This window comes from Protopterus annectens, chromosome 12.part0 (genome assembly GCF_019279795.1).
Source record: "Protopterus annectens isolate FY-2018-M chromosome 12.part0, PAN1.0, whole genome shotgun sequence".
NCBI lineage: Eukaryota > Metazoa > Chordata > Ceratodontiformes > Protopteridae > Protopterus > Protopterus annectens.
The window spans coordinates 1180956678-1180975285 of NC_056746.1; the positions used below are offsets into that span (position 1 = coordinate 1180956678).

General features: G+C 39.6%; 1 protein-coding gene across 4 annotated transcripts in view; it reads right to left on the reverse strand.

Annotated features, from left to right (window-relative positions):
* MANBAL (mannosidase beta like) overlaps positions 1-17309 on the reverse strand; it is a 144235-nt gene extending 126926 nt beyond the window's left edge. For 3 of the 4 annotated variants that reach the window (XM_044090215.1, XM_044090214.1, XM_044090213.1), the window contains exon 1: positions 17093-17308. The gene's annotated coding sequence lies outside the window, so the exon portion shown is untranslated. Of the gene's footprint in view, positions 1-17092 lie in introns of all 4 variants that reach the window. The other variant, XM_044090216.1, reaches the window with a different exon arrangement.
* Between the last annotated feature and the right edge of the window lie 1299 nt (positions 17310-18608).

Below are 18608 nucleotides of genomic sequence, written 5' to 3' on the forward strand. Positions count from 1 at the left end.
CACAGACAGACAGAGAGAGAGACAGAGAGAGAGAGACAGACAGAGAGAGACAGAGAGACAGACAGAGACAGAAAGACAGACAGAGACAGAGAGACAGAGAGACAGAGAGAGAGACCGACAGACAGACAGAGAGAGAGGCTGTGCTCTTAGTAGCTAAAACTATTTTAACTTCAGCCTTCTTATTTTTTGATCCCTATGTGTTCTTATTACAAACAGCAAAACTACTTTAACCCCTGTGTTTTTTTTTTTACATTCGCTTTAATATTTTTCTATCTAAAGGTATACAGTTCCACTGTTTCTCTAACTTAATACAGTCAAGCTCATTCCATTAGCTGCTTTGACAAGTTTTCATTAAGGCCACACCAGCCCCACCCATACAACTTTTGTATATTCTGCAAAACAGGCTTGTCTCACCACCCATATGATCTGGATGTAAGGTTAAAAGATCTTGTACACAGAAGGTACTACTAAAGACTCAATAGTCCCACTGCTAACTCCCTCTTTGCAGACTATCCCATACCTATCCCAATGAATATGGCCTTACCCAGTCTAGCCAAACAGTCTTCTACATGACACAGCATCCATGCTGAACTCTAGGAATATTGCATTTACTGGATTACTACTGCCTACTTAAGATACAAGTTGGTCAAAAATATATATATTAACATATCACTAGTGAGGGTACACAGCACAATTAACTACTACACTACTCTCGCAAGTCACCAATTCAATTATTCTATCAAAGGCCATCAGGAAAAAAAAAAAAAAAAAAAAAAAATATCAGAAAATGTATGAAGTACAGTGACATCCAACAACTCTAAAGAGACACAGAAGGGTAACTGAGTAAGTAATGGACCACACAAGGACCAAATGACAGAACCACACCACTGCTCTGTGATCATTTAATTTCTCTAGCCAACTTATAAGATTTTGAAGCCTGAAGCAGAAATGGTCAAAGAAAACTCAAGCTCCCTACAGCTCATTAAGGGCAAACTGGATGATATTCTGCTGCTCAAGTTCAACTCGCTGACACAAAATCTCCAATCAGTTTTTCATAAACATTCACTGCTGGTGTTTTTCCTAGGAATGCACCAGACGTGATTCAATTGTTTTTAAAGATTTACATTTTATTTGTGCTGGTGTGAAACCACAGCACTGTTTTTTTTTTTTGGGGGGGGGGGGGAGTCCACATAAGAAATTTAGGGGGTCTTACCCCCCCTGCAAAAAAAAAAAAAAACTTACATTTAATGTTTTCATTGTGGGTGACTTCCCAACAAGTTGTGCTCAGCATGTTGGTTCCTCGCCTCGCTGTAACTCGAGTCATAGTGGAAGAAAATTTTTCACATCTACTAACGTTTTACACTGGGACTGCGGTGGTGGTGCTGCGGTAGCGTTGTCGCCTCACAGTTAGACGTTGCTCGTTTGATTCTCAGTTAGAGCGTCTTCTATGTGACGACATACGTGAATGGGCGTTCCTTCGTTGAAGGTTGTGCGTTAGGCCCTGCAAGCCAGCACGTTAAACTCTACTGCCAATCATTAGCGGACCGGAGGTCCGCTGTGGCGACCCCTAACCGGGAAAAGCCGAAAGACACAAACAAACTAACTTTTTACACTGGGGAATCCAGGGAAGATATGGCTGTCATCACTGTGTACTGCGAGGTCTAGCAAAAGGGGACTGTGGTCAGGTAGTTTCCTAACCCCCCCCCCCCCCTGCCAGCAGCAGTTTTGATGACTCTGGGGAAACAGAAGGGCAGCCTACTTATGTACTTATGTAATGGCCAGCATACCTCTCAATCTCTCAGAGCAAGAAATATAGACAAAACCTAAAATAATAATGAAGGGACAAGACCCAAAAGCAGGGACAGATTTTAAATATTGCTTGTAGAATGTTTCTCGACTAACAGGATTGGTGTTGGCATGCATTTTCCGAAGGATATGGTCTAAAACTCGGAATGTACGTCATTAATTAGTGACTTCCATCCCCAGTGATTTGCCAGAGAACCATGAATTTTATGTGGAACAGACCAAAAATGAGGCAAGAATCTGGACATGCTACGAAAGTCGGGACAGTTGAGAGGGCCAGAAAGAAACTTATCACAATGCTGTGATGATGTGGATTGGAAAGAACACTACCTCAATCCATAACAAATGTTTTCTAGAATCCTGTGTTACATGGCAATGACCCCAATCACTAAGGGATAACTTCTCACATTCTAAAACTGTATCACAGTGGGGCAGGATATCTATACCATAGAAACACCCTCTTGCAACAAAATAAACAGCTCTAACCAAGGCAGAACTATTAATGCTGACAAAACCAAAATGATTGAATAGAGTTTAACAGATACACATCACTCCCAAATGATACACAAAGATATCTAAATGAAGCAAAAATAATTTACTAGCATCTGCTAGGGAACATCTTGACATGTTTAAATTTCTCTAAACTAGCTAAAAAGCTTTCCAAACATTAAATCCTCATACAAGTTGCATCTATTTTCAACCAACATTGTCACACTATGTCTAACTTGGTATAGTTATTTACACTGTAGTTGATTTTTATATTAAATTTGAAGGTTGCAAAATTATTGTTCTTAAAATATTTCTTTAATACTTTGAAGCTTTCTCCCCTGTGCCTTAGCTGAAAATGGGCACCTACCCATTCGGACTTTCCCATTAATCAAATATCAATAAAGAAATATCCCTTTCTCTTTTGCTACGTGCACCAAGCAATCATGAATGCTTCAACAGTATCCCTCAACCATCTAAAAAACTTCCATTCATGGATCCAAAACCCTCAATGTGCAGAACTTTTGCAGAGTTACGAAACAGCAAGTTCTTACAATCTGCTGCTTGTGCCCCCCCCCCCCACACACACACACACACACTCCTTCCTAGTGAGGGTGAGCCCTTAACTCCCAAATGTATTATGCTTCCCATCTTTTTGATGTCCAGAGAGAACAGTCACAACTTCATTCTCTCAGGTCGTACCCTTTACCCCTCCATCACATGTATGCGACTTTCCTCTGGACTCCTTTCAGCAGCATGAGGACTCCTTCCTTATACAACCTTCCTACCTACATAAAGAAATCAAGATGCGACTCAAATAAGGGCCCAGCAGGATTGGAGAATTACCTCTGCTTCAAGCCACGGCTTAGCAAAAGCCCAGTGCAGTATTTCTTTGCTTCTAGAGTTCATCTTCTTCTAGATACACTCCAGCATTTTGCTCAGTGCTGACATCCTTCTCACTATACTCCTGGAAGTTCAATCCATATACGAGAAACATCTGGGACATGTTCCCCATTCTGTCACACACACTTCTATTACCTCCAAATAATATTTCATACAAAAGTTGTTACGGCTTAAATGCAGCATGTCTGCACAGAACCACAACTGACATCTTATTACCCACTTGGACAGTCTTTCAAAGTCCTTTACCAGACTCTAACAACCTCCATTGTTGCGCTTTCCTGTACATCCAACAAGGTGTTAGTTCCTCTGCTACATATTAAAATGTACACACACATGCACAAGAAATAAGAACCAAGAGGTACTGCACTAGTCTGATCCTTTACTCTGCCTTTCATCCCCTCAGTTTCACTATAACGCAACCCAGACCCTCAGTCAAAGTCCCATATCACCCTGTGCAGTACTCAAAACTGCCACATATGTAGAGATGAGTCAAAAGGCATAGTCAAATTCAGGTATTCTGCTGAAATTCCATTACCACATTCTGGATCCGGTATCAAATGGAAGCTTCTTCTGGCACTGAACCAGTGTCAGTTACAGTTTTGAAGGCTGTTATCCTATAGGACAGCAATCTGAGATTACCACTAGACTCTCTTCATTACTTTCCATGAAACTGCTGCTAGGATAACCAGCCTCTAATTCTGTAAATTCTTCTTGCTTCTCACCTTGTAGAAGGGTTACCAGCTCATTTCATCTTCCAGTTTTCTAGCATTTTTTTGGTGGACCATGATCTGTTAAGAGTTCAGTAAGGCAAACTGCTAGCACAATAGCCAGGCTCACGACAACTCAGGGAGGCTGACTATTTCGTCCCTGTGCCTTATACTTCCTTGGTAGAGCCTGTTCTTATTCCAGGTGCCCCATCTCCATCCCAATGTCATCCACTACTTTTTCCAACCTGCCATCCACTTTCCATTTCCTTTTTGAATACCTGTGAGGGGTGGGGTGGGGGGACGACACTCGCTCTCTCTTGTTCCCATTTTTCTCACCGTCCCAGTCAGCCAAGCCAAGCCTATTCTTCCATCCCATAATTCAGCAACATTCTTAAAAAATTCTGTGTTTCTCTCACTGACCTTTTCTGTCCACTCTTGTTAGAGAAAGTAAAGGCAGCAAAACCTCAATCACTTTCTGCTTGTACCGCCATCTCCTCCTCATCTTCACATCCGTCCACCACCTGTATGTCCTCTCCATGCACTAAGCATGAACCTCCCATTCCTACGCAGACAGTTTGACTTTCTATTTTTTTGTTCCTTAATGACTGTTCTTGAAATACCTTCCAAAGTCCAGGTATTCTGTTTCTGGAATATTGCCATAGCTTGCTCACCCCCCCCCCCTCCAATTTGTCTCCAGTCCTCAACCCACCTTTGACCTTCTTCCCCACCCTGTATAATCCACTTCCCTGAAATGCTACATTATCTTGCATGTTTTCTTTGTTTATCATTCCACCCAACATAAACCACAGAGTAATATGATTATTAATGGCCAACAATGCAATCATCCGAGTATCTCAGCCACCTTTTTTGCCCTGGTTAGGAGTATAGTCAAAACTCTCTCTTTCCTGCTACAGAAAGAGTTTCAAACAGTTAAAGGCAACAACTAAGCACTACTTTCTTTCAGACTTGGAGCTCATGATTTTCCAGTCTGCCTTCACAGATTCAGAGCCTCCATAACCCTCCTCCTCCTCTCACCCCATGTTTTTCTCTGACACATCTACAGTCTAACACTGAACTGGTCTACCCCCCAACCCTTTTCCTTAATCAAATGGCTACTTACTTGAAGTTCTACTCCTTGTCCTTCCCCTCCTTTGTGGGATTAACTTCCTCCTCCTCTGCAACCTCACAGGTAATGCCCTCCCATATAGAGGAATGGTGAGGATGCAGGGAGTAGAGCTGGTGAAGGTGGATGAGTATAAATACTTGGGATCAACAGTTCAGAGTAATGGTGAGTGTGGAAGAGAGGTGAAGATGACAGTACAGGCATGATGGAGTGGGTGGAGAAGAGTGTCAGAAGTGATTTGTGACAGAGGAGTACCAGTAAGAGTGAAAGGGAAGGTCTACAAGAGGGCAGTGGGACAAGCTATGTTATATGGGTTTGAGACAGTGGCATTGACAAAAAGGCAGGAGTCAGAGCTGGATGTGGCAGAGTTAAAGATGTAAAGATTTGCACTAGGTGTGACAAGGGTGAACAGGATTAGGAATAAGTATATTAGAGGGTCAGCCCAGGTTAGAAGGTTTAGAGACAAAGCCAGACAGGCAAGATTATGTTGGTTTGGACATGTGCTGAGAAGGGATGCAGAGTATATTGGGAAAAAGATGCTAAGGATGAAGCTGCCAGGTAACTGGAAGAGAGGAAGGTCTAAGATAAGGTTTATGGATGCGGTGAGAGAGGACATGCAGGTGGTTGGTGTGACAGAGCACGATGCAGTGGACAGGAAGAAATGGAAACAGATGATCCGCTGTGGCGACCCCCAATGGGAGCAGCCGAAAAAAGAAGATGCAACTCACCACTCCCCATCCATGCTGCCCCATGGCACTTCCAATTCTCAGCTGCTTGTCAATTAGAAATATCTCTAGTCTTATCAATAACTTCCCCATCCCTCATGCATCAATGACTACAGGTCTTCCCAGAACTCGTGCACTGCAAGATAACGCTATTCATCAGCCATGTCCCAAGTAGGCTTGTTCTTTCACTATATTCTGTGTTCATTCCCTTCCATCTAGTGCTCAAGCATCTACCACCGTTCTCTTAAGCTTCCATGACATCCACTCCTCCTTCCATCTTTGTTTTGAAGTTCTATCTATTGACCCAACTTTGGGTACCTCAGTACCTGCCAAATAAAAAGGGAAACTATCCTCAATACAGACTTGATTTCTCCAAATTGCATGGGCTTAGAAGAAAAGCAAACATAATGTGTAAGATGGAAAGGATAAATGGGAAGAAAAAAAAAAAAAAAACATGCGCGCACGTACGCACGTATACACAAAACATCTCCCAAAAGCCAAAAGAAACAGTACAAGAGAACAAAGTATCACAGTGATAGCGAGCTGTAAGATGAAACTGCACAAGTTCATTCAGGCTAAATGGAGGATTAAAACTCATGTTTCCATTTTAGCAGACCATGGAACACATACCTGAAAATTCAGGACTGGAATCTAGTCAAACATAACTAGTGTTTAGATGTATGCTTGGTTGTCTGATGTGACAAATGAGAAACACCATATATTAATTCAAAATTATACTTCACTATCTACCAATGAAGTTTAGATTAGAAAATATAGTCAATGATCTGTTGAGAAAGCAGCTTAAAAAAAAAAAAAAAAAAAAAAAAAACTTTATGTTAATCACCCTTCCTTTCAAAGTAGCAATGTCACAAGTGAACACACAGAGAGACAAACTGGACATATATCCTTACTTGACATACAAGTTGCTAAGTGCTTATGACTTTGTAGAGATCAAGCAAATCACAATAACTCAGTAACTAATTGGTATAAAGTGATATTTTCAATCTGACGAACTGATCTGCTGCAAAAGTACATACCAATCTAACCAAAACAAGGCGGACACTTTTTGTCACTTCTAACAGCCTCAAAAAGGTAAACATTAATGCTGGGAAAGGAAACTTTGGTCAGGACAACAACAGACCTGTACATGAAGCCACTCCCAAACAAAAGAAAAAGCATTCAGAGAACACATGCTGCAGGGATAAAGTGGGTTTGTAACTGTGTTGGGGTGGGGGACCACAGTAAGATTTACCCAAAAAGGATATACATCAATGGAGTATACAAGAAATTGCATACCATAAGACATTTTTCAGCTATATCCATAACCTAAACGTAGGACTCAGATGTGTGCTGAACTAGCTGTGGAACTGTATCACACACACTGATCCTGTGAAAATAGCAACCTTAGCTGACAGGTTTGGTGAAATTTCATCCCTGTCCCCTCCAAACATTCCACAAAGCATTCCCTCTACGTCTCCCCCACCTTGCATCTCCAAAGAGCAAGTCATTAATGCTCTCTCCAAGGCCAAAAGCACAGCATCTATGGGACCGGACGGCATCCCAGGTTGCATTTTAAATGGTCTAAAACATGAGTTGGTATACAAGTTCCAAAACCTTGAATTCACTTCTGTATCCACCAAGAAGAATGCCACTACAGGTGTACCAACAACAAAGAAAACAAGAATAATGCCACTTACAGGTGTACTAAAAACAAAGAAAACAAGCGATTTCACCTCCGACTATTCAGAGACTTTATCAAGGTATAAGATTAACCCCAAAAAATGTGTTTAAATATCCCCAGCCCACATTGTCCACCAATCAGGAACCACTTGATTAAAGTGGCAATACCCCCCCTTAATTTAAAAACATATTCTATAAGACCACTAATTCATTTAAAGGCATACAGTTAGAAATCCCACAGTGTGTCATACATATACAAAAATATATAAATATAAAATTACATGTATAAATATAATAAAGAATTAAAAATAATAAAACCAATAAATCCTTTAAAATAGTCTCAAACATGTCATCTTGCAAGTGCTTTCAGTTTCAGGAAGCAGTAATTGAAAAACTATCATTAATCCCTGGCCACTGTGTTGCATTCGTTCTAATTGCTATAATGCCTCCTTTTTTTTCGAATTGTAATGGCCAAGGGCCACCTCTGGGATCAAGTTCAAGGGTGTCTATTACAGTAAAATTAAAATTATGTTGTGGAAATTCGTTGCAGTGTTTAGCCAAAGCGTTAAGTGTCCTTATTCAACCTTATGTTCCTTTGGTGTTCATAAATACGGCATCTACATTTCCTGTTTTCCCTATATAGAAAACAGGACATGCTCTACAGCATGCACAATAAACTACTCTTTCCGTTTGACATGAACATCGCTTCTTTAGGTATATAGGCACCCCATTAATCATAAAGAAAGCCTCTTCCATAATGTAACTACAATAGTTACATGCTCCACATTTAACCATGTAGCCCATTCTATGATTGTTAGACTTAAATTCCAAAATGTTCTTCAAACATAGGCCTTTTTTATATACTATAGTGGGTTTAAAATCCACAACCGTCCGGATATCATTGCATGCAGTCATAATTACCCATTTTTTGTAGAATATCTGCTACCTGTCTACTTTGAATATTGTAAGTAGTAATAAAAGCAGAATGAAAATTCTCACGTTTAGTCTCATTTAGTTGAACAGGGGCTACATTAGACCTCAAATTCACATTCACCAACTGTGTCTCAAGAGAATCAAGACCCAATGTACCACTAAGCAAGGTTTCCCCATTTTTGCACAAAATTGCTTTAAAGTGACCCCTCTCTCTTTTGTTGATGACCTCCAACATCACCTCATTCACTACAATTAAAGATATTCTCTTTTCAAGAACATATTTTTCAAAAACTCACATTCAGTTAAGAATGTGTCAAAACAAGAAACCATACGAGCTGCCCTCAAAAATTGCCCCTTCACTACTGCCTTCTTCTGTTTGTAGGGGTGGCAGCTAGTATAATGCAAAAAGCTATTTTTCCTTCCGATGTATTTTAGATGTAAATTTACCTGAATGGTAGTCCTTGGTTAACTTGACATCCAAATATGCTATCTCATTCATATGCTATCTCATTCAAATTGATACAATGTATAAACTTTAAAAAGGTGGATGAATTATTGATATTGGAGATCATCCCTTGGTTATATTCCCAAAAAATAAAAAAAGATCATCCAGAAAGTGTATGTACATCTTACAATGGTCAAAAAATAATGAATTGAACAAAAACTTTTTCTCCCATTGTAACATAACCGTGTTAGCAATTATAGTCCACCACAGGGTGAACCCATGTCCACCCCCTCTGTTTGGATAGAATAGTTTTCAAAACAGATACAGTTGTTTCTCAAAACCAAATCGAACAATTGTTCGTATGTATTAAAAATGGTTGAGGGATACCTTAATCCAACAAATATTCACAAACACATTCCAAGCCCGTTTTATGGGGTATCACTGTATATAAATCTCTTACGTCAAAGGTAATAAAAAATCCTGTCTCAGAAAAGGTAAGGTTATTAATCCTATACAAAAAATCCCAAGAGTCTCTAGACAAATTGATTTAATCCGCCAATAGTGGTTTCAGCTTAATATCCAAGAATTTGGCCAGTGGGTATATTATAGAGCCCCTGACATCAACAACTGGTCGCATGGGAGGGTCAAATAAACTTGTGTGCATTTTAGGCAATCCGAAAATGGTTGGAATTTAAGGATGGGACATCAACAAAGTTAAATTCATCTATGGAGATTGACCCCTCAATAAATAAATCATTTAGTTCACTTCTTAGTCTTCTGTATGCATCATTTAATTCATTTAGTGATATTTTCCTGTAAGCATCACTACTCAGCAATTATTTTCATTCTGGAACTGTAATCTTCACAATTCATTACAACCAAACCTCCACCCTTATCTGGTTTAATAAATTTAACATCCCTACTTTGCTTTAATTTGGCAAAATCTTTTAGCTCATCCCTACTCAAGTTCAAAGTACCCTGGGTTGTTAGAAGGTTCCTTATGTCAATTTCACAGACCTTCTCAAACAATTGTAGGGAGAAGGGTGGGTTGAACGTGCTCGAAATATGTAGAGGGTTACACACATATTCAACAGAATGAAAACGAATATTCCAGTTAATTTTCCTCACAAAATATTTCAAGTCAATAAGGGTATTGGTTACATCACAACCCCTCACTGCTACAAAAGTTATACCCTTAGACAGAAAATCACAGTCAGTAATATTCAAGTTCAAAGAAGAAAAATTATACACATTAAAGTCCCCCTTCGAGTTTTTCAATATCGTACATAAATTACTTCTGTTGTCTTCAATTATTGATTCCGACCCAGATAACCTCTTCTCAAGTTGCCTCTCTGCTGAGGGATCTGACCCCCCTCAGCCCGTTCCCCCAGATGGTTTCCTTGTCCATGAAATTCCCTGTTGCATCTGTCCCTGATCCTTTTCGGACCTCCTCAGGGGTGGGTATTCTTCATGGTCTAAAAAAACTCTTCATTGTTGTTGACAATAGTTGCTTCATTGAGGTTATAGCCACTCTCCCAAGTTTGTGATTTCAGAGGTTCAGGATAGGCAGTATTCTTCTTATATTGTGCCTTATCTCTTTCTATTTTCTTCAGTTTCCTATTTCTAATGGTCTCCATTTGATGTTCAATGCTCCTAAAATTCCGGTTGTAGTCAAAAACATTAGTACCATGAGCTGTATCTTCTACAATTTTTTTTTGTTTAGGTCTATTGCTTCTTTCAGAAGACTATTAATGAAAACATCATCATGTTTGACGACTAGCTCCATATATTCAGAGCCATGTCTGTCAACCATTTCCAACAACTCTTTATGCAAATCCGAATTGGGGACCAGTCCAGTGGGAAAACGCCACATGCATAACCCCTTGGGCACCAACCTTAATTTCAGGCATTCCTTGAAATAAGTGTTATCCAGTTGCAGTTTTTTAATTTTTTAAACAATAAAACATCCAGTCTTTGCAAATTATCTAAGTAAGTTGAATTACTTTCCCCTTCGGTTAGTCTAGGGTTATTTTCTAACCATTCGCTCACAACAAAGGGGCAATGTGATGTAGACACTCCTCCATGCGTTACATTCCCATTTTCGTTACTACCTGCCGAATTAAGCACATTATTGTTATCATGAATCTGGGCGTTCGTACTCAATCGGCCATTAATGTCCCCAACATGCCGGGAATTCCCATTATGGTTAATTTGCTGATTCTCGGTTGAGTTAATTTCAACATTACTGAAAAAATGCTGAACAGAACGCCGCTCACTCCCATCTGCCACATGTACTTCCTGGTTCCTGTCCTGCCCACTAACAGATGACAACAACATGCAGGCTTGCTCCATTCGATCAAGTCTGAGATATACGCTCCAGTTGGTTAATCAAATTCTCCACTGTTGATCCGAAAGACTGAGAGAAAAGCAATTGCTGTGATGAATCCAAGCCTTGTCCCAGAGGCTCCAAAGCCATAGCACCACCACAAACTTGAAAAACAAAAAGACAAATCCAAAAATCCACAGAGCCAAAGGCAAGGCTGGTATACAAGTTCCAAAAAGTTTAATTCACTTCTGTATCCACCAAGAATAATGCCACTGCAGGTTCATAGGTAGGTACTAGGCTATCTGCCAGAGGGCATTTATAAGCCTAGCCAGAGCGTGTCAGCTTTCATCACCCAATTGATTAATTGATTCTCTGTCAAGCAGAGCCAATGAAGTGATCCCAGGGGTGTATTTTTTGTTACCCATCCACTAGTCAAGTTTTCTCTTGAAGAGTGTTAGTGAGGGGCTCTGCCTGATGCAATTTGGAATTTTGTTCCAAAGCATGGGGGAGTCTCTGTGACAGGAATCTATCCCTCCAGCATGTTCTATTTATTGCTGTGGCGAGGTTTAGCTCACTAGAGCGTGTGGCTCACAGTGACTTGGATTTCTTTAGGTGGAGCATGTCCATCAATTCCGAGTTGGACATGGTTTTGTAAGTCAGGCAGTAAGCGATATGCCACTGAGTACAGCTGGAGTTTTTTCAGTCAGGCTGCATAGGACATATGTTTGAGGCCAGTAATCCTCTTGGTGAGGTACTTTTGTGGTCTTTTCCAGCTGTTGGAAGCATCTTGTGAGGTACATCCCACCCAAATGGGGCATTGTACTCTATGATGGGCCTAACGAGTGACGAGTAGAGGGGCACTATAACCTCTTTGTTTCTAGATGCGAACCCTTTAGTAATTAGATGGGCCACATAGAAGGATTTCCTAACTACTTTGGCAATATGATGGTCAAAGGAGAAATTACTATCTACCTGGGTCCCCAGATCTCTTATTACATCTTCTGTATTAAGGGGGCTGCCACCCATGTGGTAATTCGTGGGTGTTTTGTTTTTCCCAAATGGGATGACTATGCATTTTTTGGCATTTAGCTTGAGGCCATGATTTTGACACCAGGTGTCCATCTCAGTAAGGCCCTTTTGGAGGATGTCCATATCAGCCGGAGAGTCAATTATGGCTCCCAGTTTGCAGTCATCGGCGAACTTGGTTAGCCATAGTCCTCCTGTGTTTGCCTGTACTTCTGAGAAGTATATGCCGAGCAGTAGGGGTCCCAGGACCGAGCCTTGCGGGACACCACTTGTGACTGGTTTAGAGTCGGACCTGGAGCCCGCTATTCTTACCGTGTGAAACAGAAAACAAGAACAATGCCACTACAGATGTACTAAATATATCCCCCAGCCCACATTGTCCACCAATCAGGAACCAACTGATTAGAGATATTAAGGTGGCAATACCCCACTTATTTTAAAAACATATTCTATAAAGACCACTAATTAATTTAAAGGCGTACAGTTAGAAATCCCACAGCGTGCGTCATACATATACAAAAATATATAAATATAAAAATACGTGTATGAATAGGGGCAATTTGTGAGGGCAGCTCGTATGGTTTATTGTTTTGACACATTCTTAACTGAATGTGAGTTTTTGAAAAATATGTTCTTGAAAAGAATATCCTTTCATTCTGGTGAATGAGGTGATGTTGGAGGTCATCAACAACAGAGGAAGGGGTCACTTTAAAGCAATTTTGTGAAAAATGGGGAAACCTTGCTTAGTGGTACACTGGGTCCCGATTCTCTTGAGACACAGTTGGTGAATGTGAATTTCAGGTCTAATGTAGCCCCTGTTCAACTAAATGAAACTAAACGTGAGAATTTTCATTCTGCTTTTATTACTACTTACAATATTCAAAGTAAAGAAACGAAAAGGAGAAACAGTCCACAATTATGTAAAGAACAGACCAAATTGCTGTTTCTCTGTGGTGGATTCGAGATGCAAAACACTGAAGTTGGATACAAATAAATGCTTTCTTCTTTATTAAATTTTGTTGAGCGCTTTCATCTAAACAAATATAGATTTCATCAGAATCATATTTGTTTAGATGAAAGCGCTCAACAAAATTTAATAAAGAAGAAAGCATTTATTTGTATCCAACTTCAATATTCAAAGTAGGCAGGTAGCAGATATTCTACAAAAAAAATGGGTAATCGTGACTGCATGCAATGATATCTGGACAGTTGTGGATTTTAACCCACTATAGTATATAAAAAGGCCTATGTTTGAAGAGCATTTTGGAATTTAAGTCCAACAACCATAGAATGGGCTAAATGGTTAAATGTGGAGCATGTAAATATTGTAGTTACATTATGGAAGGGGCTTCCTTTAGGATTAATGGGGTGCCTATATACCTAAAGAAGTGATATTCATGTCAAATGGAAAGAGTGGTTTATTGTGCATGCTGTACAGCATGTCCTGTTTTCTATATAGGGAAAACGGAAAGGAAATTTAGATGCCGTATCTATGAACACCTAAGGGACATAAGGTTGAATGAGGACACTAACGCTTTGGCTAAACACTGCAAAGATTTTCCACAATATAATTTTAATTTTACTGTAATAGACACCCTTGAACTTGATCCCAGAGGTGGCCCTTGGCCATTACAATTAGAAAAAAAAGGAGGCATTATAGCAATTAAGAATGAATGCAACACAGTGGAAAGGGATTAATGATAGTTTTTCAATTACATGCTTCCTGAAACTAAAAGCACTTGCAAGATGAAATGTTTGAGACTATTTTAAAGGATTTATTGGTTTATTATTTTTAATTATTTATTATATTCATACATATATTTTTATATTTATATATTTTTGTATATGTATGACACGCTGTGGGATTTCTAACTGTATGCCTTTAAATGAATTAGTGGTCTTCTAGAATATGTTTTTAAAATAAGGGGGGGGGGGGGTAATGCCACTTTAATATCTCTACTCAATTGGTTCCTGATTGGTTGGCAATGTGGGCTGGGGATATTTAAACTAATTTTTTGGGTTAGTCTTATACCTTGATAACTTCTCCAAATAGTAGGTGACGAAAGTGCTTGTTTTTTTTGTTTTTAGTACACATGTAGTAGCATTGTTCTTGGTGGATACGGAAGTGAATTAAACTTTTTGGAACTTGTATACCAGCCTTGCCCTTGGCTCTGTGGATTTTTTGATTTGTCATTTTGTTTTTCAAGTTTGTGGTAAAACATGAGTTAGCAACTCCATTAGGTATTCTCTTCAATCACGGCCTGAGTACGGACTTTATCCTTGCTGAATGGAAAACAGCAACAGTCATCTCCCTTCATAATGGGGGTACAGCAACAGACCCTGGGAAATACAGACCCATAAGCTTAACCAGCCTTATCTCTAAAACCCTGAATCATCATTGACCTTGTAAATACGAATACAGGTGATCTCCAAACCCTTCATCCGATACAGTTTGGTTTTGTCAAAGGCAGGTTATGCCTGTTAAGCCTGGTGGACTTCTTCAAAAACATCACCAGAGACTTAGCCAAGGCCTTCAGCACAATCCCTCATTCGGGCATCATTGATAAACTATCCCATTTGAATATCAGCCCTTATGTCGTCAGGTGGGTCGCTAACTGGCTCACCAACAGATCACACTCAGTCAAAGTTAGGGACTTTACTTCAACCAGCAGACCTGTCACCAGCGAGATTCCACAGGGGTCAGTGCTGGGCTCCCTATTGTTTGGAGTATACTTCTCAGAAGTTCAGGCCAAAACAGAGGGGCTGTGGCCAAGTTTGCTAATGACTGCAAATTAGATGCAAACACTGAATCCCCAAACAATGTCAACATAATTCAAAAAAAGGGACTTGCACAAACCAATGACTGGTGCCAAAGCCATGAACTCAAACTCAATGCTAAAAATCTATCATTATCCCCTTCAGTAAAAACGATATCCCTGCACACTATCATATAAATAATAATACCCCAAGTAACAATCAGTAGTGAGAGACTTGGGAACACAAGCTAACTGCAGCCAAACTTTGACCACCATATGTCTACTGTGGTAAGGAAGGCATTCTACATCGCACACCTCATTAGTAAAGGCATTACCTCAAGAGCGCAAGAGGATGCAACTCCTTCTGTACTAGACCCTCATCAAGCCAATAATTTAGCACAATGCTCCCTTTGTTATGTACGTTACCAGGCACCTGCAGCAACTTGAGAGATCTCAGAGATTTCTAACCAAGAAAATTCAGGGACTCCAGCACGTCATACACAGAAACTGAAGTCACTATCACTGTACCCAGTAGTGTACAGACTACTTAGAGGAACTTGTGCTACAGAGCAATCTCGAATCCATACCTAATGGAAATGCTGCACATCTGCAAGTCAAATGGGACGTGGGTCACCTGCTCCAGGGACCTTAACTTGTCCTGTAAAAAATAGGACCTGCTGGAGAAAAAACACCAAAAGGAGGAAATCAACTATTCAAACCACCATAAATAAGGAAGTAGCTTTTCCATTTTATTATTCTAGTACCTCGGCCTTTTGCCTTCTAGGAATAACTTACACAAACAAAATGGTCAAATTTATACACCCAGTTTTAGTTAATTGATTTTTGCAGTTAGGGTAGTTTAATTGATTAATGTGTGAGCACTGGGTGCATAAATTTGAACCATTTTGTATGGTTCCAAACCGGTAAAATGGTAGGAGTCTCGGCCATAGTGCTTATTCATATTCTCAGCCAGAGAGAGTGGTACAAAAGCACAACACAAAATAGTCCAAACGTCATATGAAACAAAAGTTAAAATGTAGTAACAAACAATAATCATATGTATTCCTGGATAGAAAAACATCAAATAGTACAGGGACAGTTGATTCATCTTTGTAAGTAAAAATATAATCAGAAAGATGCAATTCAACGACTCCCCACCCCACAAAAAGAAATAGTTGCAACAGGCTGTGAAAAATCCAGCATGGAAATATTAAAGGAATCGCTTTTAAAGATGTTGGAGTGATGACAACATTCCTTTTAACTGAGCAATCTGCAGCCGCACATGCAGCGGACAATGAATGGCTGAGCAATATATTAAAGAGGGATTAATTCAGTAATGTATGCAGGCAACGGAAACTGGCTGATAAGAACATGGACTTTTATTTAAAGGTAAAATACAACATCTAACTGCAAAAACGCACGAGGAAAATGTGTTACCATCCCCTGGCTTAACGACAGGTAAATAATATGTAAATATTAGGAGAAAGCATTCAAGCAAGCGGGCAAACAGATCTTTGTAAGCGAGACGGAAGAATGTTGCTCATTAATTGTACAGGTTTTAAAATCGGAAAACTGCTCCACTCCCTATCAACATGACAGCTGAAACTGCAAGGCTAAGACTCGTAGGCTCGTACTACAAATGCACACTTACTGCTTTTACTCAGCATTTTACTGCAAAAGTATTATCAGCTCTTTCGCTGCAAACAGGCTAGTTCACCTTTTGGAAAGAAAACTACGTATTAAAAAATACACACGGCTATGTCATACTGAGTACTACAACTGTGTCTTTGCAGGAGCTCCCAGATCATACTACTATGTTTCCTACCTATCATCCTTTTAACACAAGAAATATAGACGCAGGTAAAAATAATGAGGCGACAAAGAACCACAAATAGGGGCACATTTTAAATATTGTTCTTATAAACCTGGAAAACTGCTACAATAATGCGTTTTGCATTGGCATGCATTTTCTGCAGGATATGTAGTCTAAAACTCAAACGTCTGACATTAGTTAGTGATTTCAATACTCAATGATTTTCTAGAAACCATTTTTTAGGAGCAGACCAAACATACAAGGAACACATATAGACAGGTGAGTGCTATGTAAGCTTTGCCTCCAAAAATGGGGAATTAAAAAAACAACTTTATCACTACGGGAGTTTACAGTCATACAGCTTACCTATGAACATTAAATCTGGCACCTGGTGAATTAAATGTGATAAACTTGGAAAAGCCCAGGACAATTTAGTTTGCTTTATGCTCAAACTGTAACTCCTCGTTGAAAGAAAATCCACTATTTTAAAAAGTTTACAGCACACCGCATTGCCTCCTAACCAAAGCCAAGAGAGTGAACCGGAAACAAAACAAAAAAATCCTATTCCAACAGCCTTTGCGATCTACCCAACTGTTACGGGTTATTTACAGTGCAAAAGATGTAGCTTTTAGCACACTTCTGTTCTTTTGTTTTTTTTTTTTTTATATACCAGTGCATACATTTGGTGGTGTTATAGGTACACGTGTCACTGAATCTGCACTTTCGTGCTTCTTTTTGTGCAAATTCGTTCTTTTTAATTCCGGAGCTTCCTGCTCTCTGTCTGACTGTGTGATATCTCCCACATTGTGATGTCATGATACACACCCCTTATCCATCACCAGTTCTTTAAATATGATCCAAATTATGTTAGTTGGAATAAAAATTATGTTGTTTGTCAATAATAAGTTTAGTGCAACGCGATACAGGGACATCACCACACCAAACACTCAGGGCTGGTGTTAGCATTTTGGGGGCTTCCAGCAAATGTCAAGTTCAGGGGCCCCTGAGCACTTCTTGTCAAAGTATCACCTTGTCACTACCAGACTTTTTCCATCCTTTAGCCTTGTTGTAAACTTTAGAGTAGGTAGTACACACACACTCTGAGCTAGCTACAATGCTCTTAACAACACACACTTATGTACACAGTATTTTTGGCCCTCTCCACCAAAGGACATTTCACAGTTATGTCATCATTTAGATGCAACAAGGATACATTACAACTCTGTACACTGCTGGACTTAGGTGAAATGGTGCCCTAGGGCACTGCCTACTGTTTTAATGCTTTTAGGTCTTTTTTTTTTTTCCTATTTGCACAATGTTTTCATCCAATCATGGCTTGAAAAAAATGATGATTAAAGAAAGAAATGCAGTGTTGCTGTTCAGCTTTAATTTTCCTTGCAAGGCAGCACAGTGCTAACCATTTAATAAATAACTCAGTTAAGCCACTCTCCCAGAAGCCATTGGGGTTATAGATGCTCTAGAATGTATTTTAAAGCATTTCCCAAAACTTTAATCCAGCAGTAACCTAAACAAAATTCATGAGTAAGAAAAAGAATTGCAGTCTTACTTTTTTCTTTCGATGAATAGATAAATTATGCCCAAGGCTTAATGTTCAAAGCTGACAAAATCCTAGTTCACAATAAACTAACAAGCCAGTTTGTTGTGAGGATACACAGATCCTGTCTTGGAATACTGCCTGCCTCTCTAATCCCCCTCAAAAAACAGTCATTGCCTATGCATCCCTCTGGTGTTAGACTGGGATGGTTCAAATGGCTACAGTCATGTATTTGAAGTGATTGCTGCAATACATATACATAGCATGCCTCCTCACTCCTCACCCCTAACCCCCAAAGGTAGACACCTGTATACATACCTGATGTGT